Raw genomic sequence first — 23,508 nt, 5'->3', positions numbered from 1 at the left:
AACAGTTGTCGATCCACCTCACTGTCCACTCGTCTATCCCTCACTTCCTAAGCTCACCTATGAGGATGTGGTGGGAGACAGTGTCAAAAGCTTAGCTAAAGTTGAGGTCAATCCTTGGTGAATCCATGTTGACTATTTCTGATAATCCTCTTTTCCTCCACCTGTTTAGAGATGACAGCCAGAATGAGCTGGTCCATCATCTTTCCAGGGATGGAGGTGAGGCTGACTGGTCTGTAGTTACTCGGATCCTCCTTCTTGCCCTTTTTGAAGACTGGAGAGACATCGGATTTCCTCCAGTCCTCACGCACCTCTGCTGTCCTCCATGACCTGTCAAAGATGATGGAGAGCGTCTTAGCAATAACATCTGCCAGCTCCCTTAGCTCTTGAGGGTACATCCTATTGGGGCCCATGGATTTTTGAGTGTCCAGTCTGGCTAAGAGATCCCTAATCAAATCCTCCTCCACCAAGGGTCAATCATCTTTCCTCCAGACTTTCTCTCCTACTTCCAAAGTCTGGTATTCCTGAGGACCAGCCTTAGCAGTAAAGACTGAGGTGAAGAAGGCATTCAGTAACTCTGCCTTCTCTGTCTCCTCCATCACCAGGGCACCTGCCTCGTTCAGCAGGGGGCCCACATTTTCCCTGGTCTTCCTTTTGCTACTGATGCATTTGAAGAATCCCTTCTTATTGTCTTTGATTTCCCTAGCCAGACTTAATTCCAAATGGGTCTTAGTCTTCCTCATTGCATCCCTGCATTCTCTGACAATATTTCTGTATTCCTCCCAAGTGGCTAGTCTCTTTTTCCTCCTGTTGAAAACTCCCTTCTTCCCTTTGAGTGTTTCCAGGAGCATCTTGCTCATCCAAGCAGGTCTTCTGCCTCGTTTGCTCGATTTCTCCCTTATAAGGATACATCGGTTTTGGGCTTGGAGGAAGTGGCACTTGAATAGCAACCAGCTCCCTTGAGCTCCTCTACCTTCTAGGACCCTAGCCCATGGGATTCCTCCAAGTAGGTCTTTGAAGTTGCTAAAATTAGCTCTCTTGAAGTCCAGGGTTGCAATCCTACTTATTGCCCTGCTTCTTCCAAGCAGGATCCTGAACTCCACCATCTCATGGTCACTACAGACAAGGCTGCCCCCAGCCTTCACATCCCTGACCAGTCCTTATTTGTTTGTTAGTATGAGGTCCATCAGCTCACCTCTTCTTGTTGATTCCTCCACCATCTGAGTCAAAAAATTATCATCAATGTTTTACAGGAACTTCTTGGACTGTGGCTGCTTGGCTGTGTTACTTTTCCAACAATTACCAGGGTGATTGAAGTCCCCCATAGGAACCAGGGCCCATAATAGTGAGGCTGCTTCCAGCTGTCTGTAAAAGGGTTCATCTACCTCCTCATCCTGGTCAGGTGGCCTATAGTAAATGCCCACAACAATGTCTCCCATATTAGCTTGCCCCCTAATTCTTGCCCATAAGCTCTCAACTCGCTCATCATCCCCTCCCTAGGCAGAGCTCAATACACTCCAGGTGCTCTTTCACATAAAGAGCAACTCACCCACCTCACCCAGTTGGCCTGTCTTTCCTAAAGAGTACATAGCCATCCATGACAGCATTCCGTCATGTGAGATATCCCACCATGTCTCAATAATTGTGATGAGATCATGGCCCTGCAACCTCACACAGACCTCCGGCTCTTCCTGCTTATTCCCCATGCTGTGTGCATTGGTGTATAAGCATTTCAGGAAGGGAGTTGAGCATGTAGATTTCACCCTCAAGGGGTGGTAGGCCTTTTGGTTCTCAAAAACACTAGTATGCTGCCCCACAAGTACTAAGCTACTATCCCAGGCGCCTCTCTGGCAGGTCCAGATACATCCCCACCGCCCTTTGAATCTAATTTAAAGCTCTCTCAATGAGCCCTGCCAACTTTTGTCCCAGAATCCTCTTCCCTCTATAAGATAATTTTCTCCCATCTGTTGACAGCAGGCCTGGTGTCTTGAAGATCAATCCATGATCAAAGAACCTGAAGTCCTGCCAGTAGCACTACTAGCCTCGGAGCCAGACATTCCTCTGCTGGCTCTTCCTGTTTACCGCCTCATCATTCCCCACAACTGGAGGCATAGAGGAGAACACAGCTTGTGCTCCAGATCCCTTGATCAGTTGTCCCAGGGCCCTGAAACCTTTCTTCATTGCCCTAGGACTTCTTCACATGACTGCATCATTGCCTACATGAAAAATCAAAAGGGGATAGTAATCTGAGGGTCGGACTAGGTAATGAAGCTTCATCTTTACATCCTTAACCTGGTCCCTAGGTAGGCAGCAAATTTGCTATGTAGCGGGTCTGGCCTGAACATTGGGCCTTCTGGTCCCTTCAGAATTGAGCCCCCTACAACAAGGACCCGTCTTTCTTTCTTTTTATTGGATGTTTCGATGCGAGGCATACTCTGTCTTAGCCTTGGTGACATCTCCAAGCTGGGCGAGCTGTCCTCTTTGTTATTATTTGTTTCCCTTTGCAGAACATCATACCTGTTATGCAAGGGCACCTGGGAAGATGAGGTGGTCACTGGGTGGATGAGCCTGCTGTGCCTGTTGTGCTAGGTCGGAACTTTTTGCCACTGCCCCCCATCCTCCAAATCACCACATTCAGTTGGGTGGAGAGAGGACAGGGAGTTAGGGGTTCTGTCTGCCTGCTGGGTTTCTATCATGGGAGTCAGGGTATGACTCCAAGCATGTATCTCCCTCTTACATTCCCTGATGGTCCTCAACCTGCTTACAGCAGAGGAGCTGCTCCACCCAGACACACCTCCCACAGGCGTGCTCACTGCTGCCGTTGCACAGCGCCATGAGAGCCGGGCACACCCTGCAGCCCGATGCCTGGGTGGCAGTGTGTTCCTACCAGAGCTCCGTCTGGGAAGTTGCATCAGAGCTGGTGGGTGCAGGGCTCAGGGAAGCCACAGTCTTGGGCCAAGTGGTTACCATCGCTTCCTGGCCGAGCTGCCAGACTTTCAGCGGCCTCCTGTGTGAACTGCCGTGCTCTGCTTGCCCGCTCTGTTTGCTTGCCTAAGGAGAGAGACCTTGCTGGGTAACACCCTGGGTGATGCCCTCTTGCTGCCTGTTTACTCGAGGGGCTTCTTTTGTAAGAGGAGGGGTGTGGTCTCAGTGAGTGACCATTGGTGCGGAAGTTTGGTCCTGTGTCTCTATAAAGAAGATTTTGTCTCAAATAATTCTCCTGTGTTCAGTTCTAGAAATAAAGCATGAAATCATCTGATCACAGCATTAAATTTCCATCTGCTGCTACTCTGACTCAATCCTATTAGAGTCTTAGTATCTTAGTTGAGACAGAAGGAATAATTTTTTTTTTTAAGAACGACAGAGGAATTTTAACATAGTTGTACCTAATCAGAAGGATCTTCTCAAATCTGAGGAGTTACAATGTCATTCATTAATCTAGTTAGACTTCTGTTCTTTCAACAACTTAAGTCAACATCTTCTAAAGCATTTTATACCACTTCTTGAGCCCAGCTTTGTTTATCTGCCAACAGGATAGTGATCTAGTTTGATGGACTCTAGATATTTCCCTGTGTGAAACAATCCCAAACTCAATTTTTCATGTAGTTATTGAAGTGTCTCAGTTCTCTTCTCTCCTGCCTTGCATCTTAAGGGCAAGCAGGAAAAGCCAGTCAGAGAATACAGTTCCACAACTGCTGTTAGGTTTAGGAGTTAGGAGGATACAAAGAAGAGGATTACCTTTTTTTTCCTTGGTGACATGCTGTCGCTTCAGACTAAGATTCAGATGGATATAATGATTCTTCCCTTGCAGAAGAGTATCTGTTCTTTGCCTCTCAACTTGTTCCACTTTGCAATAAAGGAATTTGTACTACTTCCCAGTCTTAACTGCATCTTGCTAGCATGATCTACACCTGAGATGGCAGTCCTTCTTTTATTTTTTTTGACTCTAGCACATTCAGATAGATAACTACTTTTCTTTCTCGATGGAATAGGAAACCTCAGGCAGAACTGTTTTACCCATTACAACTCAAAAAATTATTGACCTGACTTTCTTCTTCTTGTTCCTCTTTTTGCCATCCTCTTTTCTTTCCTGCCTCTCCACAACCTTGTCTTTTGCTGCTTTCCTTATTTACTTGTCTATCTTAAAACACTTCTGCTGTTGTTTGGTTTTTTTTTTAAAAAGAAAACAATAGCATTGTAATTACCTCCTTTTTCCTAAACTGTTTTCCTGTCATTCTTATTCACTTCAGTGGTGGAAGACTGAAATGCAGACTGCTTATTAGGACAAAAGGTCTACCTATGGTAGCTTCATGTTTATAGCATAGAGCAGATTTTGCCTGAGTAGGTAGATTCTCTGTAAAATATTTTATCAATTTTGTAAAAAGCAGAAGGAGCTTCTTAATTCAACATCACCCTTAGACGTTTCTGTTTTCAAATACATGTGAAAGAGACAAGTTGTAGTATAAAAAACCAGTCTGTCATCATTACATAACATATTTTCTTTAAGAACTCCTAGAGCCCGTTTACCAAATTGAGTGACAGATAATTTTGAAAGAATTTGACAGGAAGAACAATACCTGCTTGGTTTTACAGCACACACATAACTTTCTGCTGTACAGAAGTCACATTGGGCCTTTTCTGCATGGGAAGGAGAATGGAAATGAATGCTTTGATTCATATTCCTTTCCTTTTATGCAATTTCCAGAGGGTGCAAGGCATTGCAAGATATGCGCAGGGCATATCTACAAAGGTAAAAGGGACAAACCAGAGGCATGGAAAAGAAAATGAGGAAAATAATATATGCTTAAAAGTCTTGCTAAGGCCTACAGTCATTTAAAGGGACAGGTGAGATACAGCTCTTACCTTTCCCATCAAACTTATATGATGTGTACCTCTAAAGCAGGTTGAGAAAGGTAGGGGGCTCCCAAATCGTCTGAAGTCCTGATGCCAGAAGACAGTGACTACATGAGTGATAGAGATGAAGCTCAAATAGAAGCTCAGAAGGTCCACAAAGATGGCTCTAGCCCACTGGGGTTACTGAGGCAGCCCACCAGTGCAGAGCAAACCCAGTCAAACTGGTGGATGTGGAAGGAACAGGCATGTATGAGCATGAGCTGAGATTTAAACTTTTTTCTTTCTTGCTCTCTAAGTCTATGTCCCAGCCCTTTGGAAACCTATGTATAGGTAGGCCTTCAAAAAAGACACCTCAGAAAAACAATCTAAAAAGTTTCTTCTGGATTACCTTTGAGGAATTCAATTTTTTTCCTTTGCGTAAAGACAAAACTTAGGGATGCTAGGTAGCTGTTAGGTATTTGAATTTTGGTACTGTTGCTATTCCTATTATTCTCTATGCTCTGTTTCTTATTTGTAAAATGAGAATAGCCACTCTACATGGATGTCAAAGGCATATTGTAAGAACAATGTGTCAAAATGGTTGCAGGGTTATGGTTAGACAATAGAAAAACTATTATCATATTTGTAGATAAGTTGTGCTGTAGTGCCATTAGTGTTCCCTCAGATTTATTATTTTTATTCATAGATAATAACATGATGTGCCCTCAGCATGTATGAGGAAACTGCCTGCAAATGCTGTTGTCAAATATCAGACAATTCTTCCCTAAGAGTTTATAAGCTAAGATGATAGTGAGAAACAAAGCGTAAGAGTAGTAAGTTCCAGCTTAGAAAAACAAAGGGCAAAGCATCTTGCTATCATCTAACGGCATGTCATCTGCTATGCAGATATTTTTCTGCTCCTCAACAAAACACATAGCCAAAAAAACCAATAAATAAAATGCCACCCTCTATAATACATTCATGACTCTATTTTAGTCACATACTTTCTCAGCCTTGTGAGATGCAACAACCTGATTTTATAAAGGTTCTAGGGGACAATAAGCAGACAAACAAACTGCACCGGGAACAACATGCACACAAAATGCAACACCTGATAAAGCAAGTCAAACAAGCTTTAATGGAAAATGGTAAATGAAGCCGGGAAGGTTAGATGCAATGACAAACCTTATTCTCAATGCTCCGCAAAACAGTATTTTCCTTTTGGATTCTTCTGAGTCACTCTGCCAGTTTCTGATCCAAGAGCATGTAAAGTTCAAATGCAGGTTTCTGAGCTCTTCCAAGAGAATGATCCAAAGTCTTAAGCAGTCCATGGAAAACTCCCTACTGACTTTAAAGTCTTTTGGATCAGATGCTTCAGGGTGGTTTCATCTCATCTAACTTTTATCCATCAAAAACTTAGTCATGTAGTCTAAGATAGTTATCACCATACTTTAAATTGTAAATGAAGAGAGAATGACACCTCTGGTATCACAGACACATATTTTTTTGGACAGAGAGGAAGCCCTATGAAAATGTCTCTATGAACTATAAAGGGAGCCTAGAAGGCAGTTAGATGGCTTAAAACATACAGCAAAAATGTCAGCCTCACTTCACAGGGTCATGAAAGACAGTGTAAGACTACAATTCTAGAAAGAAGACTTAAACTTTAAATTTAAGCTTAACTTCAACGACATTCAAGTGTCTTCTTTAAAAACCTGCCCTGTGGCTTGAAAGCAGAAGTAGAGATGGCAAGCTTGAAATCACAGCAAGAAAAAGATGAGTTGCGAGACTGACAGACAGCTTTAAGACTCTAGGAGATACTCGTGGTTTTGAAAGAAACCCGCCTCATATTCAAAACTGCAAGACTATATCATCATTCCCTACTGGTTGAATCAGTTGTCAGTGCCTAGGTTGCATGGATTTGCATAGATTCTTAAGTCAGCAAACTTCACTAGAGCAAACTTTGGAAGTTTGAGAACCAGACCTCTATTTGTTATGTTTATTTGTTGTTTATACGTGCATTATTTTGCTACATGCTCAATGTAAGGGCGTATCTTGTGCGAGCTCCCCTCTGACAGTTTTTGTGAAAGCTGACTTTGTTACAGCATGTAAGAAAAGCACGTAGCTGGAGACAGCTCCCATGTAAATTTCAGAGTGAGAACCATCAGTCAATGAGAGCCTGTAGTTTCCATTTTAGCCCCTTCCTTCTGCTCCTTGATAGAGCACGACAACTTATATCTAAAAATCTGGTTTGTGGAGCTGAAGAGCTGGTTATAAACTTTTGCATGGGCTAGATGCATGGGGACTTCCAGTGCCGCTGCATGGCAGAAGCCTACAACCTGCTGGTGATCAGAGTGGTGTGCCAGCCTGAGCATGTGTGTGCTGCTGTTTGCCACCACTGAACTGGAGAGAGATGAGCGCTTTCAGCACAGTGACCATGAAAACGAGTTCAGGCATTGAATTAAATAGACAGGACTTCCACAAGTAGGAAGCATTTTGTTCAAAACAAATTAGTCTCTTTTATTCAACAGACTGGTGCAACTGACAAGCAGGAAAACTGTGCAGGAAAATGTGCCTGAGGTAGGCTGGAGAAAACTAAATCCCCTTTCTTTTGTCTGTGTTGTACAGCTCTCCCCACAGATTCTCAAATACGGTATTACTGACTGTGGCAGAGCTTTCTGATTTATCCAATTTGCTGGAGTTCTTGAAAGCACTGATGTAGCTTTGTAGCAAATTTGCAAACCAAAGTGACAATATATACTGTTCATCCTCATAATATTTTGATTATTTTGTACAATTCGCATTTATGGTTTTTGAGGATAGGTTACAAGCTTTTCTTAAAACCTGTACAAGCACCCAAACCCACCTTGCCAGTGGGAGAGGTAATAAAATGAAAGTATCAAGTCTTTACTGTACTTGTTCTTCATTGCATCACTTAAAACTTCTCAAAATTTTGCAAAAGCAAATTTTCCAATCTAAGTGTCCCTCATACACACTTTGCCATGCTGTAAATAACTTTATCAGATGCAGAGCAACAGGGAAATCACAGCTGCCACAGATATCAGAAAGACAGATCTCATCATCCATGATGGTATCAGTCTCAGTCACAAGAATTAATCTGAGTATTTCAATATTGCTCATGAAGTCACAGTGCTTCATTGCCTTCTTGAGAGCTAGCAAATAAATAAGATGGATGTCCAGTAACAGCAAGACCCAGGAAACTAGGCAGATGAGGTTTGCCCCATTCATTTGTAAAGTTTATAGCTTTGGATAACACAGTTTGTAGAAAGTGTAAATGGTCCTCTACCAGAATTTACTGACCTGGAAGGAAAAGGGTGGGAAATAAACACCCACACTAGTAATAAAACTGGTAGCAGGGGCAGCCTTGTCTGCCAGTTGCCTGAAACATTTTACTTTGGTTCAGCACATCCTTGCTAAACAATTTATTGTCCTGTGTTGTATAATTAAAAGAATTTTCAGCCAAAAGTTGTTTTCTTTGCAGTGAAGACTATGAGTAGATGTGGCATTTTTGAAGCACCCTGTGGAGGACAGGTTAAATCTGTCTGCTCATGTGAGAATGACAGAACAGGATGCAGAAAGGTCACTTTTTTTCCTCTACAGAAGTGAGGAAGCCCACTGGGCATAGCAGGAATGAAAGTCAATACAGTGGCTCTGTATGCCCAGAGGAAGCTAAGAGAAGCCCTGTCTGGCTTAGAGTGGCCATCACTTCTTTTCAGATATTAGTCCTAGGAACATATATTACAGTCCCTGTAACAGTTATTAGCCCTGGGAATACCCACCACAGGATGCTTGTAATACAGAAAAATACAATCAATGCTTTAAAAATGTAATCCAAAATATATTTTAAAAATATCATTAAAAGATATCAAGAGTGTCGATAAACACTGATCTCAGGAGCTGCATGAGATGTGGTAAGGTAAATATTGAGACAGCCCTGGGTAACAGATCACACCTATGCATTAGAAGAAAGTTAAGCAAATAAAAGTATGATCAATGGTGCTTGCCAGTTTTCCTGAAATCTGTCCATAGGTTTAAGCCCCAGCACATGAGCAGACATCTTGGGTGTTTTGGTATTCAGAATTTTCACACCTCCTTCCAAAATCCTCTGTTCATGATTAAATCCTATTTCTCCAACAGCTGAATAAAAGTTCCCAAACATCAGTGAAAAGTCTCCTTTAATCCTAAACTTTGTTCTAAATATTCCCAACTGTGATTCCCAACTGTGGCCTTCTGTCTGCACAACTCTTCCTTCTACTTCCATTGCAGGCTCTTAACTTACTGGAAAGTATCCTCAACATATGCCAGTCCTTTCTCTCGGTCAAACATGACAAGAAGTTTGAGGACAAAACAGTGTGAAAGGAGTGCTCCTTTCACAAGCAGCACACGTGCAGCTGTTTCAGTACTGAAGCGTTAAGAACCAGCCTGTAGAAGCTGAACTAAATGACCTAATACATTTTATCTGTTCCTACATCCTAACTAAAAAATGTAATTATATCTGGATTTGCTCCAGGCTCTGATTTGTTCATTTTTCACAGATGTTTGAAACCAGATGTTTAAAAAGAAAAAAAAATTTCCCTTCCAGAAAGAGTGCTTTTCATCTCCATGACAAAGTGCAGGTGACAAGGTAAAAATATTTGGCTTTTGGAAGCAACATAAAACATTCTCAAAACCCATAAATATGTTTTTCAACCAGTTTCAGTAGTGATTGTTTATAACATATAATTTATATTTCCTTAACATTTAGAGAGCAGGGTGCAGATCAGAATTACCTTTCACTTTGTGCGGTACGTGCTAAAAACTTAAAGTCAATGTAGCTAGAAAAAAAGAAAAAAAAAAAAAAAAAGACAGTTAACCTCTTCCTAGAGAGGAAAGATGATACAGAGAGATCAAACAGGAGGTCTGGAACAGATCTAATTCTTGCACTTTTATTTTCTATAGGGAGTTCAATACCTCACTAGCAAGACTATTTTGTTGAAAAGTACTAAAAAAATCAATCCAATTTCTAATTTTACCAACCCCACCATCATAATACTTTAGTTTCATATTCTGTGAGCACATTTTATGTTCATTAAACTGAAGGGCAGACAGTTAAAGAACTTTCCATGTTACCCACCTTCCTAAAAACATTTAATAATTCAATCTTTTCAAATAATGAAATGGCTTGTAATTATTTTTCAATTAAAGTGTCACATTCTTCAGAATGTTTATGTTATTTGCATAAACCTCTTATTTCCCTTCAACTTAGACAAACTTCTCACCTATTGCTATTCATGCAGTGTTATGAATTATTTCTGTAACTAGTCTTCTGGAGAAGGGAAATTTGATATAATTGCCTTAAATATTTCTTTGCATGACTAAGTACACCTTTGGTAGAATAATGGAGTTTACAGGGCACATAATATGCAGTTAAAGTGATGAAAACCAGCAAATTTAGGGCATTTGTTAACACGGATGAGATTCCATGCTATGTCTGAGGCTGAACAAGAAAGCTTTTAGTTTGGTGAACCATACTTAATTTTGAAATATGACAGCCCTTCAGCTGACCGATACCTTCATGCCACAGTCTTCTTTATGCTTCAGAGTAGCAGAAAGATTTATCTAAGAAATGGGGTAATATAACAATTTACTCAACTTGCCAACATGCTACCAAAAGAACCAAGTTCTCCGTTTTACAGAACGCACAGCATACAAATTCATTCAGCATTATCAGATACCATTTTCTGATCACATAACTTATACATAGATAAACCTCATAAATTACCAGTACCACAAAGTGATAGTAATGACACATTCTCTAACACTGCCTGATCAAGTAACTGCCAAAGAGATAAACTGCATTGCTGATATTTGATTCAGGTTTGCAGAAGAGTAATTTCTGGTGGAGATTACTAAAGAAGTTCAAAAGAACTTTCAATTCCATTTCAGAACTATTTCTATAGCCCTTTGGATTTCTTGGTACACCTAGTTTAAAAGCACATTGAAAAACACAGGAAACAAATTCATCTCTCCAGAATTGTTACACCAGAGCACCAGCAGTCCCTCCTGTCCCACTCCAGGAGTACTGTCCTGGTTGGTCAACCTTCAGGTGGTGCATGCCTAGTCTATGGTTAGACAGCTCCAGTAGCAAGTAAAATGATGGGTTCATGAAACTCTCCTCACTTCTTTTGTGCATGGATGACACTTCACTTATCCCTAGGGAGTGGAATTACAGCTCTCCAGAGTCAAAAACCATGGCTGTCTACAAGGTTTTGTAGCTACAAGGTGAACTAAGGTTTTGCGGCGTCTGGAAATGTCAGTTCATAAATTTGGTAGAGCATGTTGAAGTCTGGCAACACACTCTCTCCCATCCAGCAAAAGAAGAGGAAGGACTTCTCTTTAACTTTGGAGATGTATAAAGATGGAGAAGAGTAACTTCACGGAGGTCTTCAAGGGAGGAAGAGATGTGAGGACATTCTGAAACCTAATTTCTTATACCCTTTCCTGTCACCTTGGATACATGTTTTCATACAAGGAAATTAAGTTTAAAATGCTGTGATTTTTAGATAGCATTTCTGACTACTATCTTGCACAGATATAAGTTATTGCCTACTTGTAATGCTAAGGAGCTAGAGATTAGGGCGGGAAGCAACCCTTCTGTCATGGTTTAGGCCCACCTAGCCAGCAGCTAAACACCCTGCAGCCGCTTGCTCACCACTACCCCCTTCTCTGGTGAGATGAGGAGAAGAAAATATAACAAAAGGCTTCAGGGTTGAGAAAAGGACAGGGAGGGCTCACTGTTATGATCATCACTGGTTATGATCATGGGCAAAAAGCAGACTAGGCTTGAGGAAAAACATCAATTTAATTTAAACACCGCCACCAATTTACCAATCAAATCAGAGTAGGATAATGAGAAATACAACCAAATCTTAAAACACCTTCTCCCTACCCCTCCTTTCTTCCCAGGCTCAGCTCTGCTTCCAGTTTCTCTACCTCCTCCCCCTGAGTGGCACAGGGGGACAGGGAATGGGGGTTGTGGTCAGTTCATCACATGTTGTCTCTGCTGCTCCTTCCTCCTCAGGGGGAGGACTCCTCACACTTCCCCTACTCAGCGTGAGGTCTCTGCCACAGAAGATAGTTTTCCATGAACTTCTCCAATGTGAGTCCTTCCCACAGGCTGCAGTTCTTCATGAACTGCTCCAGCGTGAGTCTTTTCTGTGGAGTGCAGTCCTTCAGGAACAGACTGCTCCCATGCCGGCTTCCCTTGGAGTCATGGCTTCCTTCAGGTGCATCCACCTGCTCCAGCATGGGGTCCTCCATGGGCTGAAGGGGGTCAGCCTGCTGTCTTACCACACCTCCCCCCCTTGTTCTTCACTGACATAGTTGTTTCTCTCACATCCCACTCCTCTCCTCCAGTCCAAAAACTTGCCGAGCAGGTCTTTTTCCCTCTTAAATATGATATCACAGAGGCCCTGATTGGCTCTGCCGTGGCCAGAGGCAAGTCCAACTTGTAGCTACCTCTGTAACCCCTCCCCCGCTACCAAAACCCTGCCACACACAAACCCAACACACCTTCATGGCTGCTTCTACTCACCTAAAACTGCATTTAAAAATTGTGGGGTTTTAAGACCAAAAGAATCCTGAAAGGCAGCCAGATCTCTTTTTTTTTTTTTTTTTTTTTTTTTTACAGAAAATTATGGATGATGATATAAGGGAAGTTACTTGAGAAGAGGGCTGGTTTGCTACAGAAAGACGGTAGTGAGTCCGATTGGGATATAAAGGAAATCAGCCTTCCCTTGGACGAATGAGGCCCCATGTAAGCTATTAGTCATGCTTACTTACAATTCCCACACAGTAACATTTCTTTAATTTGTTTATAAAATTTGATCATCCCCCCCTTGCACTCCCCAGCAAAATCAGGAGCTCCTGAAATGAAATGCTAATTTTTCAAATAGTTTTTGCCTCTTCAAATGATAAACCAAGGAATGCAGTGATTATTACACAGTTTGATGCCACAGTACACTGAAAATTTCAAACAGAATGAAAGTGAGAAAGCATTAGAGAAAAACATAAAAATAAAAAAACCCAACACTCCAGATGGCAAAGGTAAAACAGTAATTAAAGAGGGGTTGATATCTAAAAGCTGAAAGAAAAGAAGTAAGATAAAAAAATGAATCTGTCTCAGCAGGCTGGGGGTAGGGTATTATAACATGAAAGAAAAAACCCAACAGTGCTTTTGTAAGTATAATAAATTCAAATAGTTGATGGGAAAAAAGGTAACTAGGAACTCAGAGGCTGAAAAAGGGACAAACTGTAAAAAGAGACAGAGAAAGGGAATCAGATGTGTGAAATGAGGCCACTAGACAAGTGAGAAAAGAGGTGAGACCTCGATCAAACTCTAGCAGCTGCTGACTTGTTCAGCTGGAGGTTCATACCAGCCCGTGTCGGACGCAGGATGGATGTGCTGGGCGGCACAGCACACCTGAGGCTGGCAGGTGGGCAGAACGTGGGCAGGTACAGTGCACCCCTCTGAGCTGGCAGCAGCAAGTTAAATGCTTTCTCCAGCATGAGGAAAGAGGCCCTCACGCAGCAGACTCCTTTAGCTAACAGGTGGGGTGAGAAGATCTGACAGACAGAGCTTATTACGGTCTCCCAGCAGAGCATGAAACGGGTAGATGCTCTTAATGACCGTATACAAGGTGACTGGATCACTCCTGTCTGTTGAACAGCTTGAAAGGAGGATATTTTACCCTGAGGAAGAAAGACTTGTCTTCTTCATACCTTTTTTCTTTTTTCTTTTAGCATTTAATAATGAAAGTTTCCTCTTGCATAGCACACACTGCTGCCACAATGTCCCCATGGCCGTGAAGCCAACAGTGTCCAACAAGCTCCAGATAATCTTTGCCCTGCAGAATCACAAAGAATGGCTATGTGAAAAGCTTTTGGAAGGGCATGAGCTGTACAAAGGAAACCTGAGGGGTTATTACCAGTGGGTTGAGCTCTAGTGTAGCTATCCAACTACGCAGCTTTAAAGCTGCAGGGCACTGAGTCTGTGTCACGGTGTTTCTTTTTCTCACTGCTGTTCATAACAGAACTGCTAGATAATATTTTCATACATTTTTGCTTGTCTTATCTGTTCTCTGACCACTGCTGAAACTGATAATGCATTACAAACTCCTCTTGGAGAAAAAAAGACTAAAGTTTAAGGAACAGACAAGCCATGTGCTTTGGATTAGGGCTGTTTCAGAGACAGAGAAAAATAATGAAATTTCATTCAGGTTACAGTGTGCATAGGAAGGACACAAGTGTCTTCTCAGTCTTGCAAATACACTTTTGTCTGTTTGTGACTGTATCTGCAATGGAGAGAGAGAGCAATACTGACTAAAAGCAAATTTCAGCTTGAGCATTTGAGGAGATGTGGGACATGATGAGTACAGATTGTTGTCTGACATTCCTAATAAAGGTTCAAATTTGGCCGTTCACACAATGATTGTGCTCTGGTTTATTTTTCCCATATGTAAAATAAGCTACAGCCCAACTCATATGCCTACAGACATTTACGGTAAGTAAACAAGCTATTTCTACTCTCCACGGACAAGACAGATGTAGCATAATATACAGTATAACCCAGGGATAGATTTCCTGGCAGGATGCTGGGAGAAGTATCAGCACTGCTCTGTGCAGAACAAATACTCCTGGTTGACCACAGTATTACCTCCTCAGCTGTGTCACAGCTTCATCTGTCCCTTGTATAATCAATAGGTATTCAGTAGAAACACTTGTCTATAGCAAATGTTAGATGAGGACTCTCAAGTGAAACATAGAGCGGTTTTGGAAAAAAGCTGGTTCCATATATTTATGTTTACCTATAGGGTCAAAGCATTCACAGTAGAGAGCTGGTGGGAATTCTGTAGAGGGCTGGGTTTCCCTTCCCCTGCAAACAGGAGCAGGGACTCCCAGGTGTGCGACACCATAGGTGTGGGGAGGAGAAGCCTCCCACTGAGCCAAGCACAAACACTGCAGCTCTGAAGAGAAAGTAGCAGTGGGAGACTGGGTCTCCCAGAGGCATTTTTTAAATACTGTTTCTGATGAGCCAAACTGAATCACCTCAATGGGGCAGAGTCTGTTCAGTTTTCTAGGGATTTTGTAGAGCAATGTAGTAAAGCAGATGTGTCAGTTTGGTGTATAGCTTAATCGGGATTCATCTCGACTAACTCTTCGTGGGTCAATCGCCAGGGTCGAGCCACAGCAAATGGAGGGAATGAGGCAGTTCCCCTCACCTGCTTCAGATATCTGCCTTTAAATAAGATGGTTTCTGTCTCTGAAGTGCCTGTTTTTCTCCATTGACTACAGAGGGATTGTAAACAACACGCTTAGATGTAGATATCTACACTATAGATATCTAAACTTAGCAGGATGAATCCTACTCTACCTACCTGTACCAAACCACAAACTCCATTTTGTTCATGAAAATTGTCTTCCAGCTTCTACCATAAGCTCGTAATTCAGAAGATGTTGTTGAAGAGCAAATGTCAGAGATCAAGCAAGCATTATTAATAGATGCTGAGCAGATGCAAGTGACAGAGTAGACACAAGAAAAGAATAAATGGTTTGGATAGGAAACAGAGTAAGAACATCTTTAAACAGCTTTGCAGATAGCTATGGTATGATGGACTAAACATGGGAGGATGACTGATGTGAAGAAGGGTATCTTATGATCCTGAACAGTTATCAAAGACAGAAGGGCTTTCAGAAATGTGACAGCAATGAAGACAGAGATTTTGTTTGAAATTTTACACTTAGGTTAACTGTAAGAGGAAATGCAGCAACCTACAGACCAGCAGGCAAGGAAGACCTGCAGCATATACTTTGGCTAGTCTCTCCCTCTGAGTGAAAGGTGTGTTTGTTTAAGAAGCTGTTTTGCAGTCGTTTTGCTCTAGTTTTACTACCAGAACAATTTGAACATTTTCATTGGCTGGGAAGGGCATGTCTTTATTATGCAGAGTAACTAGAGGTAGGAAGTTTCAGCATCATTTGCAAAGAAGTGGTCAAGCTGGAAGTCTAAGTATGCGACTGGCTCTAAAGAAAAGCACATAACTCTGCTCAGACACAGCAGGCGAGTACTGAAGGACCACAAGCTGGATCCAGTATGTTTAGCTTGGGTAAGTTGGTCTGCTATATGTCTAGACCTACAAGTAGTCAAATCAGTCTAGACTGCTTCCAGTGACATGGTCATAGGAAATGATACTGAAAAGCATTTCAAGAAGGCATCCAATCTATTGTCTGTCCCCAGACAGATTTTGTGGCTGGTCCTGATTCTTTTACAGGTGAAATCAAAAAACACTTTCCACACCTGGAGGTATTATTGTTCGACAGTATTTCCTGCATATCTTACAGAAATTTATTACATGGCTTGGAAATTCAAATGATTTTTCTGACCCTTTGTTGGTAGTTTGCTCTAATGTGAGAATTTTTTTTAAAAGCACCCATTGAACATACTAAACCTGCCACATCATTTTTATAAAATATTTTGTCAGCTTCTTTGTTAGACATTGTAATGCAACATGATATCTTTCCTGACTGATTGAAGAGTTTATTTCTTGTCTGACAGTTTTGTTTCAAACAGAAAATAAAGGAAAAAAAATAGTCACAACCCATGTGGAAAATAATATCCTTCTGTTGCCCATATTCCCAGCCATTATCCTGAACCATACAAACCAATATGTTGGACTTCAAAAGATGAAACAGCTACTTCAATATCAGACCTCATGGAGGATTGGTTCATGGAACATATCTGGAAATCACAGATAATAATCTGTAGCTCACAAACCATCATAACTATTTCCTGGTCTGGTTCCTCCCAATAAAAAATGTAGTAGCTCACAACTTGCTAGATAAGGAAAACACCTACTTATTCCAATTGGTAAAGCAAATCCTGCTCTTTATTTAATGCAGGAATGAGCACTCCAGGCTAGAACTTTTGCACTTGGAAAATTCATCTCACAGTTAAAGTAACTGACAGAGACAGGTCACAGTTCTCCTGGTTTTCGGGACATCCAACAGAGTAAGAAAAGCTCATCAATTTTTATGTGTACCAGTAAGACATTTGTTGACAGCATAGTGGCTTTTATCTATCAATATAGTCCCCCTGGCAATATATGTCAGCGCATCCTGAGACTTTATGGATTTATCCTTGTAAGGATTTTGACATGAGTTACAGCAGTTTTGCCCTCAGTGTACAGACAGCAGAGATGAGGTATTTGTCCAGAACCATAAAGAAGCTATATCTAGCTTTCTTGAAACCTATGCTAAAGCCTTAAACACAATGCACCATTATTCCTATCTTATGTCTTTGGGATGTTGTCTAAAGACATTTAGAATCAATAGAGGTCATTTTGCCAGTTCCAGTCGAGTTTGAACTGAGTCTTTAGAACAGAAGAAAAGTAGTTTATGCTAGATCTTTCTTTTTGGACTGGTGAAAATCATTGGGGCAAGGCATCCAGTCATGCAGCATAGAATAGGAGGAAAATATTTTCTGATGGTATAGGACATGTGGCTGCTCCCAATACTTTCCCGCCTTCAATATTTTCTTCCTTCAGATTAGAAACTAGACTTCTGCAAGCAGTAGTCCATGGGCAGCCCAAGTAACATCCAAATGGACCCCAATTACCTTATACCTGGCACAGTCATGCAGACCACAACCCTGTCTTCAGGGAAGTGGGGCAGGAACCTCCCCCAGTGTATGAGAAATTAACATAGAATCATAGGATCATAGGATCATAAGATCATAGAATGGTTTGGGATGGAAGGGACCTTAAAGATCATCTAGTTCCAGCCACCCTACCATGGGGAGGGACACCTTCCACTAGACCAGGTGGAAGCACTCTTTTACCTACAAACACACATACATGAAGAGCCACAAACAGGCTGGTGTGAATACACACACACACATGCACGCAAGAGTATCTCATGACCGCTCAATTGCACTTATCTTTCTTTCTAGAAACTGTCTGAAGGGTCCTGACACCTAAGTGGTCCATTCACCTGAGTGGTGAATGGATTAGATGGTAAAAGTGAATAAGGTCTATGCTGGGAAGAGGAGAGAAAGACTGAGTATACCTGTGTTGTGTTCAGCATAAGCAACCCAAGGAACGATAAAGAGTGCACAGTAGTATGGATGTTGATGTGGGCTGTTCGACATTTCTAGAATCCTGGATCCTATGCATCTGCTTGGGTCCTTGAGGCCACTTCTGCCATATCTTCACTGTGACTTTGACCCACATGAAACAGACCCCAGCTAAATCAATTAGCACCCCTCCACAACACCCCCTCTTACCCAGCAGTTGGACATGAGTGGCCTTTCCTCTAAGCCTTTGTCACCTAAACTGCAAAATCATCTCCCACCAGGAAAACAGACACACAGAATCAAAAGACCAAGAAAGTCTGCTCTGTCCATAATCCACCTCTATCCTTTGGGAATATCTAGATTCTTGCTTTCTATGATTTGTAGCCTCTCTTTCAATCCTGTAAATGGCATTCGACTTTCAGATATGCCTGTAGTTCTTTCCTTCATATTCAGAACCAGAACTGAGTCTTAAATCTGTACCAGATTTGATGTTTTCATCCCAGAAAACTTGCATGATTTTTTTTTTTCTCAATATAGTCTATAGCATCAGTTTTTCCCAACCTCCAGTCCTTTAATGAGACTATTTATTAGGCTAGATCTGGATCAAAGTTTATGCCTTCTTTCAACTTGAACTTTTAGCTTGCATCAGTTTGAGCTTATTATTACATTTGGTAAAATAAAAATTATGAGAAGCTTGTGCTACTGTACTATGAGAAAAAGAAGTAAATCTTTTAAATGTCATCAGTCAGAATAACGGGTTTTGAGGATAAATATTTTGGCTAATCACAGAATAGTAAGGGTTGGAAGGGACCTCTGGAGATCATCTAGTCCAATCCCCCTACTACAGCAGGTTCACCTAAAGCAGGTCGCACAGGACTGCATCCAGGCAGGTTTTGAATATCTCCAGGGAAGGAGAGTCCACAACCTCCCTGGGCAGCCTGTTCCAGTACTCTGTCACCCTCAAAGTAAAGAAGTTTTTCCTCATGTTGAGGCGGAACTTCCTGTGCTCCAGTTTGTGCCCGTTGTCCCTTGTTCTATCACTGAGCACCACTGAAAAGAGCCTGACCCCATCCTCTTGACACCCACCCTTTAGATATTTATAAGTGTTGATAAGGTCCCCTCTCAGTCTTCTCTTCTTCAGGATAAAAAGCCCCAGGTCTCTCAGCCTTTCCATGTGGGAGAGATGCTCCAGCCCCCTCATCGTCTCAGTAGTAATCAGTAAATTGAAAAACAGCTTTATATACAACTTGATCTGAAATTGCTCTCATTTCCAGTTCTGCAGATAGTACCTCCCCATTAAAGGTTTAAAGGGCAAAGGGTGGCTGTGATCACTGACACTTCTCCCATCCTGTGCAGATTGTCACACCTACGATCATAGTATGTGGATTGAGCAAAGTGACTAACATTTATCCAGTGTTTGCTTTCTCTTCCCCTTCCTAGGAGATGCCGTATCAGAAGTATAACACCGTTGGAAGTTATCTGTGATAAACATTGCATTAAATAGTACACTGGGTTAAGTATGGGCAATTTCATATTAACTAAATATGCCTCATGCTTTAACCACACAAAGATGATATTTAATTTAATTGGTTTTTTTCATTCCTATTTGAATTTTTGTTGAGACCTGACTGTAACTATGCTGTGAGTATGCTTTAAACCACCAAGAGATCAAGTATGATTGAAACCACATCAGAGGCAGCCTAGAGAGTGGAACAGCATACTCTGAATTTACTTATTAGATGATATAGAGAACCATACATTATGTTCTTTTAACAGAGTAGAGAATTAAAATAAGTCAGGCAAAAATGTCCGCTAAACTCAGTGTACAGTGACAAAGAAAGAACATCCAGACTAGTCTGAAGAATATCTCTGTAACTCTGCAGGTGAGAGAAGTTCCCAGAAGTTTTTAAATAAAACTCAGGTGAGGGATATAGTCATGGATGGCACAAACGAATTCATAATGAGGTCTTTGCATGTATCCCCTAATAAGAAAATGCATTCTTTAAAATTAACTGTAAGAATCAGGAAAACACATTCAAATCATGCATTAGAAATAGGTAAATGTGTTAAGTGAGTAATCTATAGTTTGAGTAAGTCCCTCTTTCCACCTCTTCACACAGAGCTCTCTAGAGTATCTTATGAATGGCAATAATTCCCAAAAGAAAATAAATGTATCCCTAACAATTGAGGCTAGATGAAAAAGCCCCCACTTGATTGCTGTAGCATGCATCAATTAGCATTACTGCTGACAGCTTTGTGCAGCTTCTGTCAAAATTTTCTTCTTATGACCTAAAAGTGACTAGAAATATAACATCTCCATAACAGTTAGAGGCCCTGTCGCACTATATACCCAGTAAATCAGAAGATCTAGCTTTTGAAATATTCTCCCCAGTTCCAGAAAATTTCCTATTAACTTGAGATCCAAAAATATGGTTTAGGAGAAAGTGGCTGGACTGGGGCAGTTGCATACCATCACTGAACACCAATATCACTGCTGAATCCAACAGCTTGGCAGACATATCTATATTAGGGAAGCATTTTGCATATTATCTCCTCAGTGATACTCACTGTTTTACAGAAAAGCCCCCAATTATGTCGTAAATTATTCCATTAACACGATTACATTTTGGACTCTGATAGATCTTCTGTGACAGGATGTTACAAGCTGCAATCAGGCAAGAAGTATGCAGAATGGACTCACTAACCGGCTATTGGCATGGAGTTTAAAGGTCTAATTCTGATCTCAACTATAGGGAGATCATGAGTGTACATCACATGTAACCTATGGAAATAATTTATGTTACCATTTGGCGAGGGACACCAGAGTCAAAACAGATGACCCAGGAGTATTTATTGTGGTCTATATCTCAGAACTTGTTTAAAATTACTTAAAGGTGTTGGGCCATATAGAAGCTTGAAGAAGGTGTATCTTTCTTAATGACCAAGAAAATACACTGCTTTGATTCCCTTGAAGATGTAAGTTACTCCACACATTACTAATGAAAAATACAAAACACTTTTTCGGAAAATATAAATGTGTACCATCATCATCAATCACATTATGCACAAGTGCAGCATTCCTCCCCTTACTGTTGCAAAGATACAAAAGTTTTAGGCATGTCCAGAAAGTACCCTTCCATTACACAGAGTAAATTTGGAGCAACTCCACTCATTTCCCTAGATTTGCTCCAAATTTATACCCATAAGTCTCACAATAACATTTTACTCTTTTATTTTAAGCATGGGAGTTAAAAGCAGTAAGTCATGCTGGACCTGGAAAAGAAGCCATCCTGTCAAAGAATACCATTAAAAAGGCATATTTCAAGGATAAATTAGGGCTGTATGGTCAGAAAATGTCATATTTTGTGGAAAAATAATTTCTTATGTAAAAGATATCAAATCAGAAAAGGAAAAGTTTTGCTAGAAGATGCTGGTAGGTAAATCTAATTGAACTGTAAGAAAAAGAGTAGAATGGAAGAAATAATTTTCTTCTGTATCAAATTAAAAAAAAAATAATTGAATTCAATGCTTACTGTTTTTTTCCAATACAAAAAATAATCAGAACACATTGCAGTGTTGAAAACAACCGTATTAAAACAGGTATCTGATTTCATTGGAGTAACAGACGCTTGGCTAATTCAAGATATCAACAAAGATGTGAAAACAGCAGGACATAAAGTCACCCCATGATGTGTCAAAGCTGGGGAAATTTTAAAAGATGCAATTCACGGAGTCACCAGCTTAATTGTGTGAACTGCTGATACTTTCAAACTTGATATTAAAAACATCATTTTATCATCATGTCCTGTCCTACGCCCACACTAACAGAAGCAGTAACTCTGCCACTCTTTGGGGTTCGTAGTGTTTTCATTACCACAGCCTCTGAAAGCCAAGAACTTCTGGAATTTTGTCCAGAAAGAAAAAATAAATGTCAAAGGTGACCTTGTTTATTACTTAACTTTTCCTCAGCCTTTATCTTTCCTGACCACTGAGGACCTGATCTAGGAAAGGCTTTTCTGTGTGTATCTTATTTGTTGATATGTTTCATGCTATTATTCTTGCAATGACAAAAATCATTATACGCCAACAAGTCCACAGTGCTGTGCAACATCTTAACATGTTTATAACTTTCATATGATAATGAGTGGAAAACTAAACTGGCCATTGCTTTTAAGAACATCTGCAGATACACAGCTAACATGCATACTACAGACCAAGCACTGAATTCTACTCACAGACTCTTACTTCCAACAGCTGCTCACTTTCTGTTACTTTTATGCTTGTTCCTGTATTCAGAAAAAAATTCATTAAATAAATAATATGGAAAAAGAAGCAGCAAGATTTGGATATGCAAAGAGCAATCAAAGGTTCCCCAACTGTAGACCATAGTATTGACTAGAATGTGATTACAGAAGAAATAGAGGAGGTGGAAAAACATCATGGGCTAAATAACATCACTGTCCCTCTTCTTTGAAAATCCATGGCAAAAAATGAACTAGGGCCTGCTGCAAGTTCCGTGCTAGGGATCACACCTATTTCCTGTGGATCACTACTCCCATTACGGGAATAAAAATAAAGGAAGAGAAAAAGATCTTGTAAACCCCCACTTTAACTAATCCTTTAGAGTGCCTCAGCCTCTGCCCCAAATCCACTTTCAAGTACATGATAAAAGCAGTCACAGATAGAAGAACTGCCCTTTTGTGTACCCAGGGAAATCAGAAAGAAAGAGAATGTTACGATTTTTCAACAAAACAGGCTAAAACACATAACGAGTATGAAATATGTAAAAGGCATAAAACCAATCCTGTCCAGGAAGTATATGAGACTGCTGAATGGGCCAAGGACATGCACAAGAATACTAAATATTTACAGTGGAACAGGACAGGAAAAATCAGAGTTCCTAGGTGTCTTCAAACCCATTTTCTGTGTGATTATGCTTCACTCCTATGTCATTTTAATATTTCAATTCTGTACCTTTGGTGAGTCAGATGATCAAATTCTATTAACTCAAAATCTTGATCCTTACAAATTAATATGTTCTCTCTTGTCAATCATTGTACAATCCTCCTGTATGACAAGACTGATGGCATGTAAATGTATGTGATTTACGACCCTTATCACTCCCTGACATTAATTTCTGCATCTCCAATTTCAAATCCTGGCTTACACCCATCTTCCTCTAACTAAACTGTGATAAGATGAATATCTTATTTCTAGTTTCTCATTATTTCTTAAAGCTGTTTCCTACCTCTCAACCTTTACTTGAGGAATATAGCTGTCAAAAAACTGGGCATGAACCCAGAAATGAAGTTTTCTTACACTTTTTATATTAGCTATGTTGTTGGGATCTCTTTGCAATTTCAGTTCACTATTATGAAGGTCATGATAAGCCGTTTCAAATAAATTAACAATTAAAGACACATTATGAAATAGTACAACTAAGTAATGTGTTATTTGGCACCCATCTGATCTTGTACATTTTCTTACACAAATTAAATTTCCCTTCAAGATGAGAAGGATCTGCTTTTGTATCTGATATGAAGGTATGCAAA

The sequence above is a fragment of the Leptosomus discolor genome, chromosome 1 (assembly GCF_034619465.1).
Source record: "Leptosomus discolor isolate bLepDis1 chromosome 1, bLepDis1.hap2, whole genome shotgun sequence".
In the NCBI taxonomy this organism is placed as follows: Eukaryota; Metazoa; Chordata; class Aves; order Leptosomiformes; family Leptosomidae; genus Leptosomus; species Leptosomus discolor.
Note: the sequence above shows the minus strand (reverse complement) of the source record.